Source organism: Chrysochloris asiatica, unplaced genomic scaffold, assembly GCF_000296735.1.
Source record: "Chrysochloris asiatica unplaced genomic scaffold, ChrAsi1.0 scaffold00053, whole genome shotgun sequence".
NCBI classification, from domain to species: Eukaryota; Metazoa; Chordata; class Mammalia; order Afrosoricida; family Chrysochloridae; genus Chrysochloris; species Chrysochloris asiatica.
This window is the reverse complement of record NW_006408571.1, coordinates 745938-763633: the sequence shown is the minus strand read 5'-3', so window position 1 is coordinate 763633 and position 17696 is coordinate 745938.

Here is a 17696-nt window from a genome sequence, read left to right as displayed (position 1 = left end):
ATTGAGGTATAATCTGAATGGGTAAAAGAGGGGAAATAATGTTAAGGTGCTTGACTGTATTAAGAATATTGGTTTCCCTTTTCTACTATTGTAAAATAGACACTTGAAGGAGATAGAAAGGAATATCTGGAAACATGATTATAGAAAGCTTGTAAGCCCGCCTTCAGTCTATAACTGATTGTAACACCTGAAAGGGGTGCTAGAACTTGCCCAGTGAGAGAGGCTTCTTGCAGAGCCTTTGTAGGGTATAAGACCTTAGGTGGAATCCTGATCCCTATCTAGAACCTTCTGAGGTAGGAAATTCACACTTGAAAAGACCAGCTGACCAGTCTGGAGCAGCTAGAAGAATAGAGGTCTTGAAAGAAAGACCAGCAGAGAAAAACAAAGACAGCAGTCTGATTGGCTACTACATGAACAAACAAGTTGTTTGCCAGGGAGCCATCAAGGCAAGCAATCAAGTCCTTTCAGGATAAACCCCCTCCCAAGACTGAAACTCAAAGGGAATACATGAGCAGGCCTGTAAGCTTGCTGGTGACCACATTGGTCTACTGGTGAGTGGAAGTGGGAGAAAAGCAGCAATGAAGAAGTGGACTGAGTCTGACCAAGTTACATAGACCCCCCATCGACCTTGATTATGGTGAGAGCTGGTTGGCCCGAAGTATGGTAAGACGTGGTGACTCCTGACCCCATGGACAAGGACTTAGCTACAGAGGACGAGAGCTGAGAGTGAAGCGTCCAGCTGATATGAAGTGATAGGGATATGCACAAGGGCACACAAACTTGCAGATAGTGCCCATGGGAAAATAGCTTCAATGGCTGGATGTTTAGAACTTGACTAGAGGAAGGAAAAGAGGAAATATTTTTTTTTTAAAGAAAACAAATATAAATTGATGAACTTGACCTATACTTATGGATTATAGTAGCTTAAAATACCAACCAAGAGGGAAAGAATGTTTACAGTAAGGATCATTCCCATCCTTTCTGTACACGGGGTTGATAGTCATGGGCAACTTAGATATTGGCTACCTAAAATGAGGCGGTGGGGGGGAGGGCAGGGGTTGTAAAGGCAAGAAGTAACTGGCTTACAAGTTTTCAAGATAGAGTTTTGATTCAGTGTGTTCAGGGAAACTTAGAATCCCCACTGAGTGGTTTTCATGTTGTCTAGACAGGTCTGGTGAAAGGAGATGGGGACAAGACTCTCACAATTTAATAGTGAATAATTGTTATCATGACTAATTGTGATTGTCACAACTGTAAAAGGTAGAAGTTTTGTAGCAAAAATGGGTAAGTGGTCGATCGTACAGTCCTGTAGCTGAGGACCTGGGACCATCAAGGGAGAAGAGCAGGAGTGGAGTTTGGGACACTATCCAGAGAAGCAGCAATACCAGAGATGGAGGCAGAGATGATGACATGGAGAGACAGAGCAGCTGAGGACTCTAGACTCATGGAGGGAGAGGGGATGTGTGCTGGCAGCCAGCAGACAGGCTTGCAGGGTGTGCCCTTTTGCTGTTTGAATTATTGTATATTCCTGAGTGTTTTGGTGCACATTAAAAAAAAAAAAAAAACCCAGAGGGAATAGAAGGAAATAGTGCTGAATGATGAAGCATGCAGGGGATTGTAATCATTGCAATGAAACAAATACGATAGGATAAGTGTAAAACTGATGTCTCCCTATGTAAACTATAACTCAACTGACAATAAAAAAATTTTTTTTAAGTTGAATAATTACAAATGTAAAAAAAAAGATAATGAAAAATTTCCACAATATTTAGACACTCCCTTGTAGTTTCAATGAGTGACAAAAAGTTACAAAGATGGACAAGATACAAAGCATACATTTAAAGCCTTTTTAAAGGTTCATGTTGACATGCTGTACTTCATATAAATTGGTAGAAGTATGCCTACCTCTTTTAATATTTGCCATAGCACCATGCTTATGTTGCCTACTTAGCCAATATTTTTACTGACTAGATAATGAGTGGGACAAGTGATGGCACATTTATAACATAATGGGTTTATTGTTTCCTTAACCCAAACTAAAGCAAACCCACCTCCACTGAGCTGATTCCAAGTCATAGCAACACTATGCAGGGCTTCCAAGACTGTAAAGCTTATCTGAACAGACAGGCTTATCTTTCTCTTTCAGAATCACTGGTGGGTTTGAACTCCCAAACTTGTGCTTAGCAGTCCAGTGTTTATCCTATAGAGCCATCAGGTCTCCTTAGAATAGAAATCGTTATACATGTTCTTTTAGACAGAGGTACCAATCAGGCTGTGAACCTCAAGGTCAACAGTTTCAAACTACCAGCTGTTCTGCAGGAGAAAGATGAGGGTTTCTGCTCCTGTAAAGATTTACAGCCTCAGAAAACCTGTACAAGGTCGCTATGAGTCAGAACCGACTCCACGGTTCATCAACAACAGATGACATACAGGAACTTCAAGTCCTCTACCCTTTCAGTCAAGTTTCCAGCTCTGAAGGAAGAATTGCAGGACAATCATAACAGCCTGACTAGTTTCACTGCAGGTTGTTGGAGAAAGTACTTGTGTAATTTCTTTAAAGTGACTCTAATGGTTTTCCCTCAAAGGTTCCTTCATTGCATCACTGCCAGATGGAAAGTTTCATAGTAGCTCCTTTCCAGTTTGAGCCAGGCCATAGTTCCTCTGAGGGCTATACAGTTTGGGCTAGTTGGTTAGTTAACAAGCATTTAATAAACACCTACAGTGTGTGGAGCACTCTATGTGCAATTCTCCTACTTTCTACCTACTGAAAACCTGTCCATATTTCCAAGTCTGGCTCATGCCCCTACTTCTTCTGCTTTCCTTACTGATTCTAACTCATTCTGATACTATTCAATGGAAAAGGTCATCTGAACCATACTATTTGGCATTTTATTTTCAAGGTTGCCATTATTCTAGCCTTCTTTATGTCTACATGTAAATGTGGCCTAGATAACAAAAATGTAAGCACAAAGTCACTATTTCTTGATTACATGATCTACTGTAATTGAAGATGAATTTGTGATTGATTTATTGTTACTTAAGGTATTGTAGCTGACAATGTGTAACAGAGATGGCTAATCCTTAGATGCTTTGAAAAGAATAGAGGAGATGGTAGTGGCAATATGGTGAAATAAATTCACGAGATGCTCCACTCTATTTCCTTTTTCCTTCTTCTTGAAAACATGTGAAGCAATTGTTGAAAATTATGATTTTGTGAACTCAAGTGTTAGAAAAAAAATCTTTAAACAAATATTTTCTAAACATAATCAATTTCTTTTTTATGCAATTAGACATAATCTTCAGAAATTACATCTGAATATTGGTATCTGAATTAAAAATCAATATTAAAAGTAAATATGTTCTTGTTAAATGCCTTTGAGTCGATTCCAATTCATAACAGGGTTTCCAAGGAGCAGCTGGTATGTTTGAACCACTGATCTTGTTGTTCGAAGTCCAGTGCTTATCTTACAGCGCCACACCAGGACCGTTATATTCCTGGAGATTTTATCTTTTCCTATCAGTATATTTGCTAATGAAATTTCTCTCCTTTCCCTTTATTGTTATTGTTATTAAGTGCTATAGAGTTGATACCAACTCACAGTGACTGGTGGGTTTAACATCCCTTAAAACTAGTATTGTACAGAACAAACTTTGGGAATTCCACATCTGAATTATGTTGTTAAGTGCCGTTGAGTTGGTTCCGATGCACAGCAACTTTGTACAGAGTTTCCAAGGAGCAGCTGGTGAACTTGAACCAACAGCCTTACAGTTCAAACAACTCTGCAATCTGGTGCATTAACCTACAGTTCCACATCTGAATTTTAGACAGTGTTATAATCATGATAGATGTTACATCTGAGACATCATTTTTGCTTGTCTTACCACTTTGGTGTTTGGAATATTCTGGAAGATGTCCAGCATGTTTGTGCAGGTAGTGGGTTAAGTTTTTTTTTTATATAGTCTTTCAGGCTGTGATACAAGAGATACAAGAGAAACAGGTACACCATCTATCACCCTAATGATAGCCTGGTCCATTCAGCTGATCAGATTATCTCTGTCACAGAGTTCTTCCTAAATAGAAAGGAACTGTCATTTGGTCAAAACTGTCTGAATAACAGCTCCCATGCTAGAGTCTTCCAATAAACTCTGAAGACACGAAACCAGTTTTCTTGTCAACTGACTGAAAATAAAAGTAAGTCCACATCATTATTTAATTCCACTAGATATATTCTTTGTCTGAAAATACTGAAGAGGAAAATTACTTCAGTGAAATTGGTGTCTCCATATGGTTAAAGTTCTCAGATAAATGGTCACAGTAATAATTTTGTCAAGCTGTTGATGTGGTGAGTCAATGAGTAAAAATGATGCTATATTGAGACATTTAATATATTTAGTACACCGAATTTTTTGTTATACTCCCTTGAGTTGTTCATATTTTTCACATCTATCATTTTTCTGGGGGGAGCATGGTAGACTGTGAACCACCAGGTCTGTGGTCCAGGTCCATAAGCATTCCATGGAAGAAAGATGAGGCTTTCTGCTCCATCAAAGATTCAAAGCCTCAGAAACCCTATACAGAGTCACAATGAGTCAGACTGACTCGACGTCACTTAGCAACAGCAAATCACTTTTTTATTTCTTATTTTAAAATAATTTTAGACTTATTTTTTTAAATTGCAACAAAATATGTATGAATTGTGGAATGAAAAACTAATTTGTTCTGTAAGTTTTCATCCAAATTACAATGAAATGTTCAAATAAAAAAGAAAAGTACAGAATGTCTATTACAATTCATGTAACTTCACGTAGGGAAAATATTTTACACAACAGCACAATCATGTAAATCACCTAACCCCTCTCATTCCCTGATTCTTTCCAACATCCTTTGTAGGTACCCCCTGCCATTCATATCTGATTCATACTTCCTGAATTAATTTTTTTACAAATCAGCAGATATATTCATTTTTTATATGTAAGGCTATATACTGTAGATAATCTTTTGTACTTAGTGTGTTTTTTTTTTTCACTAACAAATACATTCTGAAAATTGTTACATATCAGTTAATAAAGATTGTCCTCATTTTGACAGCTGTGCATGATGCCCCCAACAGTCTTAAGTATCTATACATCCAAACTGATGATAACGACTATTTTTATTAATTGGTTATGATGACTACTTACATTCAAATAACATAAGCTGTCATAAGACTTAAGGCCGGATTATTTTGTTTGTTTGTTTTAATCTCTCTTCTGACTTTAGGAAGCAGGCAAACATACATATCTCTTTCTTAACCTCATGCATATATTCTGGCTAGTACCTATTCCTTCCTTCCTGTTACACATCTTGTTGAAGTTGGCTTCTGTTTCATCTGGTGATTTCATGTTTGAATCTTGAGATTCTTTTTCTCTTATATCCTCAATCTTCGTCTGAGTATCTTTCATCATTTCTTCTCCCACCTTTGTTGCACCATGACTCTCCATATCTGTGCCAGTTATGCAGTAAATTCCCCTGGCCAGAGTAGTTCTGCTTAGTGTACTGAGTCTTCCCAAATCACAACTCACTGCAATCAAGTTGATTCCAACTCACAGCAACCCTGTACTGGGTTTCCAAGACTGTAAATCTTTACGGGAGCAGAAAACTTCATCTTTCTCCCACGGAATACGTAGTAGGTTTGAACTGTCGGTTCTGTAACTATCATTTGTTGTTGTTATGTGCCATCAAGTCAGTATGACTCATAGTGATCTTTTATAATGTTTCCAAGGCTGTAAATATTTGTAGGAGCAGAAAGCTTCATGTTTCTGACTTAGAGTGGTTGGTGAGCTCTAATGCCCAACCTTGTTGTTCACAGTCCATTGTTTATTCTACAGAGCTTCCATAATTCCTTGTTGTTGTTAAAAGTCGTTGAATCGGTCCCAACTCATAGAGACCCAGTATTAGAGTTTCCAAGAAGTGGATAGTGAGTTTGAATAGTTGGCCTTGTGGTTCAAACCAAGCTTGGGGTCCAGTGGTTTATCCCACAGCACCACACCTGCACTCCTTAGCTGGATCGAATTTAGCTAATGCTACTCCAAATGACCCACTTCTGGTTTGGTGCTAAGGATCAAACATTAGACTGCTAAACACATGGTCAGTGGTTCAAACCCACCAGCTGATCCTTGGAAACGCTATATAAGATCACTATGAGTTGGAACCAACTTGACCTCCAAATTCTAACTTGTGCTCTGTCTTCCCAGTAGCACTCACTTATTCTTAACAAAATACCTGGGATGGTGTCCAATTTACAGAATAAAACTGGTCTTTAAAATTTAGTGCATCTTCTTTTTAAAGAGGGTTACTTCTTTTTAGTTTTATCTTTGAAATGCTTTTACTGTGACTATTCATTTAGGGCACTGTTAAAGCAGCTCCCTGACGAAATTCATCCATTTATAGTAAATGTTTTCACTTCATGGAAACCTGCTGAAATGGAAAACATTTTGAAAGTAAATGAAACAGTCTATTTTTGAAGACTATGCATGGATAGAGCCAGTAAATGTTGATAGCTTGAAAATTCCTGGAACTTCAAATGGTAGAGGGGGAAAAAATAGAATTTTCTGCTCAAAAAATGCTTAGTCTGATACAGTTTGTCTAATTTTTAGAGATGATGATGAAAACCCTGATTGTCTAGTAATATCAATGAGTCTAAACCCCAAAACCCAAGCCCCCAGACATGGAGTCTATTCCAACTCTTAGCAATACTGTAAGACAGAGTAGAACTGCCTAAGGCTCTCCATCTTTAAGGAAGCAGACTGAGACTTCTTTCTTCTGCAAAGCAGGCTGGTGGGTTCTAACCACCAACCTTTCTGTTGTTGTTGTCAGGTACCATCGAGTCGGAACCAACTCATAGCGACCCCATGCACAGCAGAATGAAACAACGTCTAATCCTGGGCCAACCTCACTATCGCTGCCACATTTGAGTCCATCAATGCTGCCACCTGGCCAATCCATCTCACTGGGGGTCTTCCCCTTTTTCTCCGACCCTCCATCTTACCGTTATGTAGTAACCAAGAACTTTAACCACTGCACCACCAGGGTTCGAAGCAAATCTAATTCATCTTAAAAACAAGGTTTCCAGTTTTCCAAATTGGAAAATCAAACAGAAGTGTGAAATTTTTGTTTGCCTCCCTTCACTAAAATGTCTGTGATCTTTACTACCTCTTTGTGTTGACCCACATAGCAGTTTAGACATCAGAATTTAAGTTATATAAAGAATAGGTATAAGCCATTAGAAAGAAAGAAGTGGAAAGCATGGGCAGTAACTATTTGTGAAAAAAACAAGCTAGTTCATTATCCATATGCAGTTTGAGCTTTTTTATTACTTTCTCATCTTTAGCAGAAATCAATTTGACTCTCTCACATCAATAGTACATCTCTTAGATGAACCCCTGAGGTAGGTATATAAAAAGTATCTGATTTTTTTCATTAATGCAAAGCTATTAAAGCCATAAATAGGGTTTAACAGCATTCAAGATTCATCACAGAAGCGCTTGTCTTGCAAAGCAGTATACAGAAAAAAGGTCAATTTTCCATTAAATATGACTTTTAAAGGTGGGAGGTGATCTGAAAATTGTTGCTTAGAAATGTAGCTTCTAAAAATGAAAACAGCATGATACTGGCCAGGGTTAAAACATTCACGTTTTTTCAGATCAGGTTTAATTTTGCTTGCACTATAAATGCATACACACATATTTGCTACTCTAAAAATACTTTGTGTATATTTACTTGCCACAGATGTCTGATGAGTCAGTGCACAATATGTTTGGAAAGGTGAAAGTGATTTAAACATCTAATGGAATTGCAACTAAAATAAATATAATTTTTAAAAATAAATTACAGGGGTTAGACATCCAGATATATCTTAAGGTTACTTAGTTGATGGACATGGTATCAATTATGATCTTTTGCTCTACATGTCTTACTGTTTGTGATTTTCCTGTGAAACAGATAGATGATGTCTTGTTTTAAGAAGTAGTTTCTGAAATGCCCTGTCTTTCCTCCAATTGTAAACTATCCAGGGACTGGGGTTCCTACCAATTATCAGTAGACAATTATCAATTATCGTAAGGAGCTCTGGTAGTGTAGTGATTACGAATCAGGCTGCAAGCCGCAAGATCAGCAGTTCGAAACTACCAGCTGTTCTGCGGGAGAAAGATGAGGCTTTCTGCTCCCGTAAAGATTTATAGCCTCGGAAACCCTGTTCAGGGTCACTATGAGTTGGAACTGACTTCACGGCACATAACAACACATGATATGTAGAGATCAGGAATTCTTCTGTGAAATATGAGTTTCTGAATTGGAGAGTGTTGTTGCTGTTTGCTATAAGTGCCATCGACTCAGTTCTGACTCATAGCGACACTGTATATGGTTTGTTGTTGTTGTGCCGTGGAGTCGGTTCAGACTCATAGTGACCCTACACAGTGTTTCAGAGGCTGTAAATGTTTACGGGAGCAGACCTCCTCATCTTTCTCCCGTGGAACCGCTGATAGTTTCAAACTGCTGACCTTGCGGCTCGCAGCCTGATTCATAACCACTACGCTACCAACAATTCTGATTTATAGCAATCCTGTGTATGTTTCCCAAGGAGTGGCTGGTGAGTTTGAAATGCTGATCTTGTGGTTCAAACCAAACTTTTGGTCCAGTGTACTATTCTGAAAGAGCAGTTCAGAAATTATAAATTGTGGAATTTAGCTACACAGAGAATATTAACTGTCATCCAATTTAAAAGCAGTGGCAATGGTAGTGAGGTTGGCCCAGGATCGGACAATGTTTCGTTCTGCTGTGCATAAGGTCGCTATGAGTCGGCACCAACTCCATGGCACCTGACAACAACACAAAGCTGGAATCTCCCTATAATAGTCCTGAAAAATGAATGGTTGTTTGTTTTTTTAACTTCCATTTACAATACAATACATCCACCATTTGTTTGAACTAACAGAAAGTTCTTGAATTCCAGCTATTCTGTCTCTCTCTGGTTTCAAATGTTAATCCTATGTCTGCCCTCAAGAGGCACTGAACTAAACTCTATGAATTCTTTCTACAGGAGAGGCTATAAATATGTGAAAACAGACGTCATGTTTTCTTATGTCTTGTCTATTTTGAGAATACCCAATCCTTTTACCAGCTCTCTTTTAACATAGAAAGACTTCTCCTTTCTTGCCCCAGGTCTCAGCAATACATGAAAGCAAGGTTTTTAGCCTTCTTAACAACTTTCTTATTACCTTCTGCCTCTGCGCATACTTGGTCTGCCTTCCAAAGCCGTCCAGTCTCAGAAATTTCACTATCAGTCCAGTTTTTTCATATTACCTGTTTCCTTATTTCATATGCTTCGCAAGACCACTTCTCCCAGGGCATTGTTGCTGTTGTTGGTAAGTGTTCTCAATTCAGTTCAACTCACAGCAACTTTGTATAGGGTTTCCAAGGAATGGCTGGTGATTTTGAACTGTCCATCTTATCTCACAAAAGCCAAATATGACTAATTTTATACTTCATCCAGTTCCTATTAAGTCCAGAGTCCTAAGCCCAGAAATGGCAGATTAAATATAAAGCCTAACTGTGGTGCTGTAGGATAAGCACTGGATTGCTAACCATATGATCAGCGGTTTAAACCCACCAGCTGCTCCTCAGAAACCATGACTCAATCAAGGCACTTAACAACAAGTTAAACTATGCCTAACTAAATTGATCAACATGAACTAGTGTGATGCTATTGGATAACCACTGGGCTGCTAATCACAAGGTCAAACGTGCTAACCACTCTTTGGAAACCCTATACATGGTTTCTGTGAGTGGAAACTGACATAACACTTAACAACACCAAAAATCCTGGCCTAACTAAACTAATCAACTTGAACCTTCTTTGTTGGTTGAGATTGCATCCAGAGTATAAATTTATATCAAAATCAAATATGTATTTGATAACAAAAGAAGAGTCATCACCCTCACTACTGCTATAAAAACACGTTGCCATGTGAGATATGTTGTTGTTGTTGTTGTTAAGTGCTGTCCAGTCAGTCAGCTATTACTTACAGCAATCCTATATAGGGTTTCTAAGGTGCCTACTGGTAGATTTGAATCTGACCTTTTGGTTAGCAGTTTCAGTCTTAACAGCACCACACTAGGCTATATTGTTCTGAAGTGCTGTCGAGTTAGTCTCGACTCGTAGCGACCCTGTATGGAGTTTCCAGGGATTGGCTAGAGAGCTTGAACTGCCAAACTTGTGGTTCAAACTGACCTTGTGGTCCAGTGCTTTAGCCCACAATGCCACACGAGGACTCTAATTTAAGTTTTTAAATGCTGAAATTAAAATATAAATCTTAATTTTCTTTGTTTTGTTTGGGGACTAAAAAAATAAGAAAACTCAGGTCCAATGTAATTTTGTTGTATATTGTGGATTTTTTTAATAGAAATAGTTGTCATACTATCTATAAGACCTATGGAAATTGTGTGTGACAAGAAAAGAAAAGATATAGTTCTGCTCCCAATAAAGTATGAACACTTTACTGTTTTATTTATAAGTGCCATCATTCCCCAGCTAGTTGGAAGACCATTTAGCACTGATAACTGGAACTAAAATCTCAATGAAACACAACATAGGAGTTAGCATTGAAAAGATTAACCCTATTCTAAATAATATTTAGTGCTTGGTTTACTACCAAAATTTTTTATATTTGAAAATATTGACTCCCTATTTCTAGCAAACCTTTTGAGGGCAAGGAATATGAGTTTACATTCAAGACAAAATCAGTTATTTTTCGTTAATATTTTACTCAATATAGAAAAAGATAGGGACTTCAACCAAATTTACTACTTTTCTTACAGTGAGTAATGATTTACCAAAAGAGAGAGAGAGAATTGACTAGACTTTCTTGAACTTAGCCTATATGAGTGTGTATGAATTTGAGGAAAATCTTAATTATGTACACGGTAACTTAAATTGTCTTTTCCCTAAACCTGACACATACAGACATATGCCAGATGCAGAACAGAGGACGAGAAGAAAAAAAGAAAAAACAGTTCATGGATCGCTAGTGATACATTAAATTTAAAGTTATAAGAACTAGATGTTCTTTGAAAAAATTAAACTGCAACTTGATCTTACATATTATCAGAAAACCAAACCTGTTCAGTCCAACTCACAGCAATCCTATAAGACAGAGTAGAACTGCCCCATAGAATTGTTCTGGTGTGGTCCTATAGGATAAGTACTGGACTGCTAACCACAAGGTTTGCAGTTCAAACCCATCAGTCACTCTTCAGAAACCCTATACAAGGTCACTGTGAGTCAAACCTGATTCCATAGCACTGAACAACAACAATCTTCATAGAAAAAGATTGGAGTAGCTAGTGGATGAGAACAGCCAAATTTCTAGCAGCTAATACTTAACCATTGTACCACCAAGAGTTCTTCATTTTACTTATAAGTAACAAACATCTTAAATTGGAACTTTCAGTTTAATAGCGATATATTTGAAGTAAACTAGAACAAAGGGATAAGAAATGATAAAAAGACAGTAAGTGATAAATGCTAGGAAAGAGACAAATAACTAATTACTGTTGACTTTGAATATATATTAGCTTCAAAAAAGTTCAAACCTAGATCAACCCCAGTTGACTAGAATTTGGTAAATATTTATTGCCCTTTTATCCTTTGTCATTTGGGTCACATAAAAAAAAATGATTCAAAAACTACAATAAAAATCATGATTTCAAATGGTTTGTAAAATATTTCACTAAAATACAAATTTAATTTTAGCAAAAAAGAGAAGAATAAGAAAATAAGGATGATTCCTCTGAGATGAAGCAGATTACTAGGGAATAATAGGGAATTGTTCTTTGGCCATAATTTCTCGAATCATATCAACCAGAACTCATCTCACTTAACTCACATTTTTTAACATTGTGGTAAAAATATACAGAAGAAACCATTTGCCAATTCAACAAGTTTTACATGTATAATTCAGTGACATTGTTAACATCCATCATGCTGTACAACCATCACTACTATCCTTTTCTAATTGATTCCAGCCTCATTAACAAAAACTCATTGCCCTCTAAGCATGGACTCCTCCTGCTTCCTTCCCCCTGTTATCCATTACTTGAAATACAAAGTAATAATGAAACCAGAAGCTGATGTTGTACTTACTGAGTGTGTATAAGAGTCACTGGTTGCAGAGATACGTGTATCTGACCAATCAGAGGAAGCATTACCTGTGGGTCATTTCTAGCCCAGTCCCATATCTGATTACACCTGCCTGGGAATCACAGGGTGTTTGCCACAGGGCCTTCTGACCTACTTGAAGCCCGGATCTGCCTGTCCCTTTCTTGAGCAATACGACTCCATGCAGACTTCTGATGTGGTACTGTAGGCTCAGCACTGGATTTTGAACCACATGTTCAGCAGTTCAACCCACCAGCTGCTCCTCAGTCTCTATGAGTTAGAACCGACTCGACAGCACTTAACACAACAACAAAGGCTCCACATATACTAAACTGGAAAGAACAGACTGAAATGATAACCACTGAGCTGTTACAAAATAAATAAAAATAAGCAAACAACAGCACAGTTTTTGAGAATGGAATGCTTAGCACATGTGCACTCACAGAAATTCCCTGTTGGGCTCTGTTATCTCCGTTAGCATATAGAATGTCTGCCGTAGCCTTCATTCTATGGGCTTCAATGATCTTATTCTTCTAAATATGAATAGTCTTTTCCCTTAAGTCATAATCTGATGGATAACTCTGTTCTGACGGCCCTTTGTCTCATCCCTAGACAAATGCTCTTGCTCATGAGATGGCTGAGAGAGATTTTTTTTTCCAAGTCAGAGCAGTTAAAGCATACAGTGTTCTTTCTCATGGACTCTCCCCTGAAACCTCTAAATCTCTAAGCAACAGTAGGCTCAGCTGACAGTCCTAATCTGAGATGTTTAAGAGGATTTTATAAAAGATTTGACTTTTGTTTGTTGTTTGTTGCTATCTGGAATAAGGGGAGAGTGTTTATTTCAAACCTGGCAAACAAAAGCTTTCCGAGCTCGCTTTGAGAATAAGGCTGGTGGTTGGGACCCTTCCATCTCATTTCACTCATTGGATCATCACTAACGGTACACTCCAGAGCTTGCCAAATTGTCGTATATCTCTCAGTAGCAAGCAAATAAAGGGAAGTCAATGATCAACAGTTTACCCTGTACTTGTTATGTTGTTGTTAGTTACCATGGGGTCAATTCTGACTCCCGGTGACCCCATATGCACTGAGTAAAATTGCTCAGTAGAAATGCTTCACAGGATTCTCAAGCCTTTGACCTTATGGAAGCATTGCCTCTGGGTGGGTTTGAACTATCAACCTTTGAAATAGTAGTTGTATACTTACCCATTTGTACCACCCAGAGAGTCTTGTATTCCTTAAAATAATTCAAGTTATCTTAAACAAAGAAACATGTTTCTAATATTAGTACATATTTAAAAAAAATAAAGATAATACAAGAATGACTTATAGTTTAATTATAATGTATGTAGCAATGCATTTATATTTTATGTATACATAAATTTTCATCTATAGAAAAATAATAATAGACTTAGAACTTGCTCAAATGACTATTGTATAGCTCATGAAAAAAATGATATATTTTTTTTTTTAGAGGAAGCAAAAATGACTTCAGATGGATTGGGTGTTGAGGATTGCTGTTGCTGTTATGTGCCATCAAGTCGACACCGACTAATAGCAATCCTATGCACAACAGAATGAAACACTGCACAGTCCTGTGCCAACCTCACAATCACTACCACTCTTGAACCCGTTGCTGTTGCCATGGTTTCTATCCATCTTGTTGGGAGTCTTCCTCTTTTTCTCTGACCCTCCACTTTATCAAGCTGCTGTGCTTCTCCAGGGAACGGTCCCTCCTGATAATATGTTCGAAGTATGAGAGAGGAAGTCTGGCCATTCTGGCCTCCAAGGAGCATTCTAGCTGTGCTTTTCCCAACACAGATCAATTTGTTTTTTTGGCAGTCCATGATACTTTCAATATTCTCCTCCAACACCATAGCTCAAATGCATCAATTTTTCTACAGTCTTCCTTATTCACTGTCCAACTTTCACATGCATACGAGGTTATTGAAAATACCATGATTTGGGCCAGGTGCACCTTAATCCTCAAACTGACATCTTTACTCTTCAACACAGGTCTTGTATTGCACATTAGCCTAATGCAATACATCATTTGGTTTCTTTACTGCTGCTTCCATGAGTGTTGATGGTTGATTCGAGCTAAATGAAGACTTTGACAACTTCAATCTTTTATCTATTTATCCGGATGTTATTTATTGGTCCTGGTTGAGGATTTTTGTTTTCATTACACTGAGATACAAACCATAAAGGAGGCTGTGGTCTTTGATCTTCACCAGTAAGTATTTTAAGTCCTCTTTGTTTTCAGCAAGCAAGGTTGTGCCATCTGAATATCGCAGGTTATTAATGAGTCTTCTTCCAATCCTAATGCCATATTCTCCATCGTATAATTTAGCTTCTCAGATTATGTGCATAGCATACAGATTGAATAAGTATAGTGAATGAATACAACCCTAGCACACATTTTCCCTTGTTCTGTATGAACACTGCCTCTTAGTCTTTGTACAGGTTCCTCATAAGGAAAATTAAGTGCTCCAGAGTACTCATTCTTCACAATGTTGTCAATAGATTGTCATGATTTACATAACTGAAAGCATTTGTGTAATCAATAAAGCACAGGTAAAAGTCTTTCTGGTATTCTCTGATTTCATCCAAGATCCATCTGACATCAGGAATGATATCCCTTATTCCGTATTTTTGTCTGATTCCAGCTTGAACCTCTTCCAGTTCTCTGTCAACTTACTGTTTTATCCATTTTTTAACTATCTTTAGCAAAATTTTACTTGATATTGTCTGATTATTTCCACATCCCATTGGTGCTCCTCTCTTTAGAATGGGCACAAATATGGATCTCTTTCAATCAGTTGGCCAGATAGCTGTCTTCTATATTCCTTGGAATAGATGAGTGAGTGCCTCCAGTGCTGCCTTGGTGTTTTGAAAGATTTGTATTCCATTAAAATCTAGAGCTTTGTTCTTTGCCAAGGCCATCAATGCACTTTGGACTTCTTCCTTCACTATCATTGACTCTTGATAATATGCTATCTCTTGAAATGGCTGAATGTCAACTAGTTTTTTTTGTTTGTTTGTTTGTTTTTTTTTAAGTACAGTGACTTTCTCTATTCCTTCTGTCTTCTTCCGATGCTTTCTATATCATTCAGTATTTTGTCCATATAAACCTTCAGCATTGCAAGTTGTGGCTTGAGTTTTTTCTTCAGCTTCTTCAGTTTAAGAAATGTTCTGTGTGTTCTTCCCTTTTGCTTTCCTAACTCCAAGTCTTTGCACATTTTGTTATAATATTTGACTTTGTCTTCCCTGAGCTGCCTTTTGAAAAGTTCAATTCAGCTCTTTTACCTCCTTGTTTATTCCATTTGCTTTAGCATCTCTCTGCTGGAGAGCAAGTTTCAGAGTCTCTTCTGACATCCATTTTATTCTTTTCCAAAGAAGAAGACGGACTTAAAGAAACAACTAGCTTATCCAATCAGAAATATGGTGGTACAGATTAGGAATGGTGGCAGAGCATTAAGGTTTTATTTTGAAAACACTGAGTTACCTAGGAGATAGGTGAGTAGACATGTCAAGTTAGAGTTGATAAATGAAGCTGGAGCTCAGCAGAATTTTTGGATGTTATTCTTGTTTTTAAATGCCATTGAAACAGTTCCGACTCATAGCAACTCTATGTATAACGAAAAACTGCCCAGCCCTGCATCAGCTTCACAAATATTATTTTTTAGTTCATTGTTGCTGCCGCTGTGTCAATCCATTTAGTTGAATGTCTCCCTCTTTTTATGCCAACGCTCCACTTACTGAGCATAAAGTCTCCTTCTGCAGAGCCTGAACCCTCCTGATAACATGCCCAAAGTACGAGAGACAAAATATAGCCATCCTGGCTTCTAAGAAGCATTTTTCCAGAACAGAGTTGTTTATTCTTCTGGCAGTCTATGGCACTTTAAATATTATTTGCCAACAACATAATTCAAATGTGCCAATTCTTTTATGGTCTTCCTTATTCTTAGTCCAACTTATGCATGCATATGAGGTGATAGAAAATGTCATGGCTTGGGTTAGGCACAACTCAGTCCTCAAAGTGACATTTTGCTCTTTAACACTTTAAACAGGTCTTTTGCAGATTTGCCTAATGCAATATGTCATTTGATTTCTTGACTGCTGCTTCCATAAGTGTTGACTGTGGATCCAAGCAAAATAACGTTTTTGACAACTTCAATCTTTTCTCCATTTATAGTGATTTTTTTTTTTTTTTTTTTTTGGTCTAGGTGTGAGGATATTTGTTTTCTTTATATTGAGGTGCAATCCATACTGAAAGCTGTCTTTGATCCTCATCAGTATGTATTTCAAGTCCTCTTTTATTCCAGCAAGCAAGATTATGTCATCTGCATATCTCAGGTTGTTAATGAGTCTTCCTCAATCCTGGTGCCATGTTCTCCTTCATATTACCCAGATTCTTGGATTATTTGCTCAGTATAGATTTTGATTAAGTTACTGATAAAGGATACAACCGTGGTGAACACTTTTCCTGATTTTAACCTATTGAGTGTCCCCTTGGTTTGTTTGAATGACTGTCTCTAAGACTGTGTTCAGTTTTCTCATAAGTACAATGAAAAGTTCTGGAGCTCCCATTCTGTGTAATGTTGCACATAGTTTGTTATGTTTCAAACAGTGAAATGCCTTTGCATAGTCAATAAAGAACAAGTAAATATCATTCTTGTATTCTCTGTTTTCAACCAAGATCCATCTGATGTTAGCAATGTTACCCCTTGTTGCATGTCCTCTTCCTAATCTAGATTGAATTTCTGGCAATTCCCTGTCAATGTATTGTGCAACCCTACTGTAAGCATTTAAAAATTATCTTCAGCAAAATTTCCCATGCATGATATTGTTTAATGATTAATGCGTCCCAGTGCATCACCTTTTTTGGGGATGGGCACAGATATGGATCTCTTCCAATTGGTTAGGCAGATAGCTATGTTCCAAATTTCTTAGCATAGCTGAGTGAGCACCTCCAGCGCTGCATCAGTTTGTTGAAACATTTTAATTGGTGTCCCACCAATTCCCGGAGCCTTGTTTTTCACCAAGGCATTCAGTGCAGCTAGTGTTTCTTCATTCAGTACTATCAATTTTTGATCATATGCTACCTCTTGAAATGACTGAGTATCAACCAATTATTTTTGGCACAATGAATCTGCATATTCCTTCCATCTTCTTTGGTGCTTCCTGAATCATTTAATATTTTACCCACAAAATCCTTCAGTATTACAAATGCCGTTGTTGTTGTTGTTAGGTGCCATTGAGTCAGTACCTGTACACAACAGAACAAAACATTGCCCAATCCTGGGCCAACCTCACTATTGTTGCCACACTTGAGCTCATTGATGCTTCCACTTTGCCAATCCATCTCGCTGAGAGTCTTCCTCTTTTTCTCTGACCCTCCATCTTACCGAACATAATATCCTTCTCCAGTGACTGGTCCCTCCTGACAATATGTCAGAAGTATGAGAGACGAAGTTTGGCCATCCTGGCCTCCAAGGA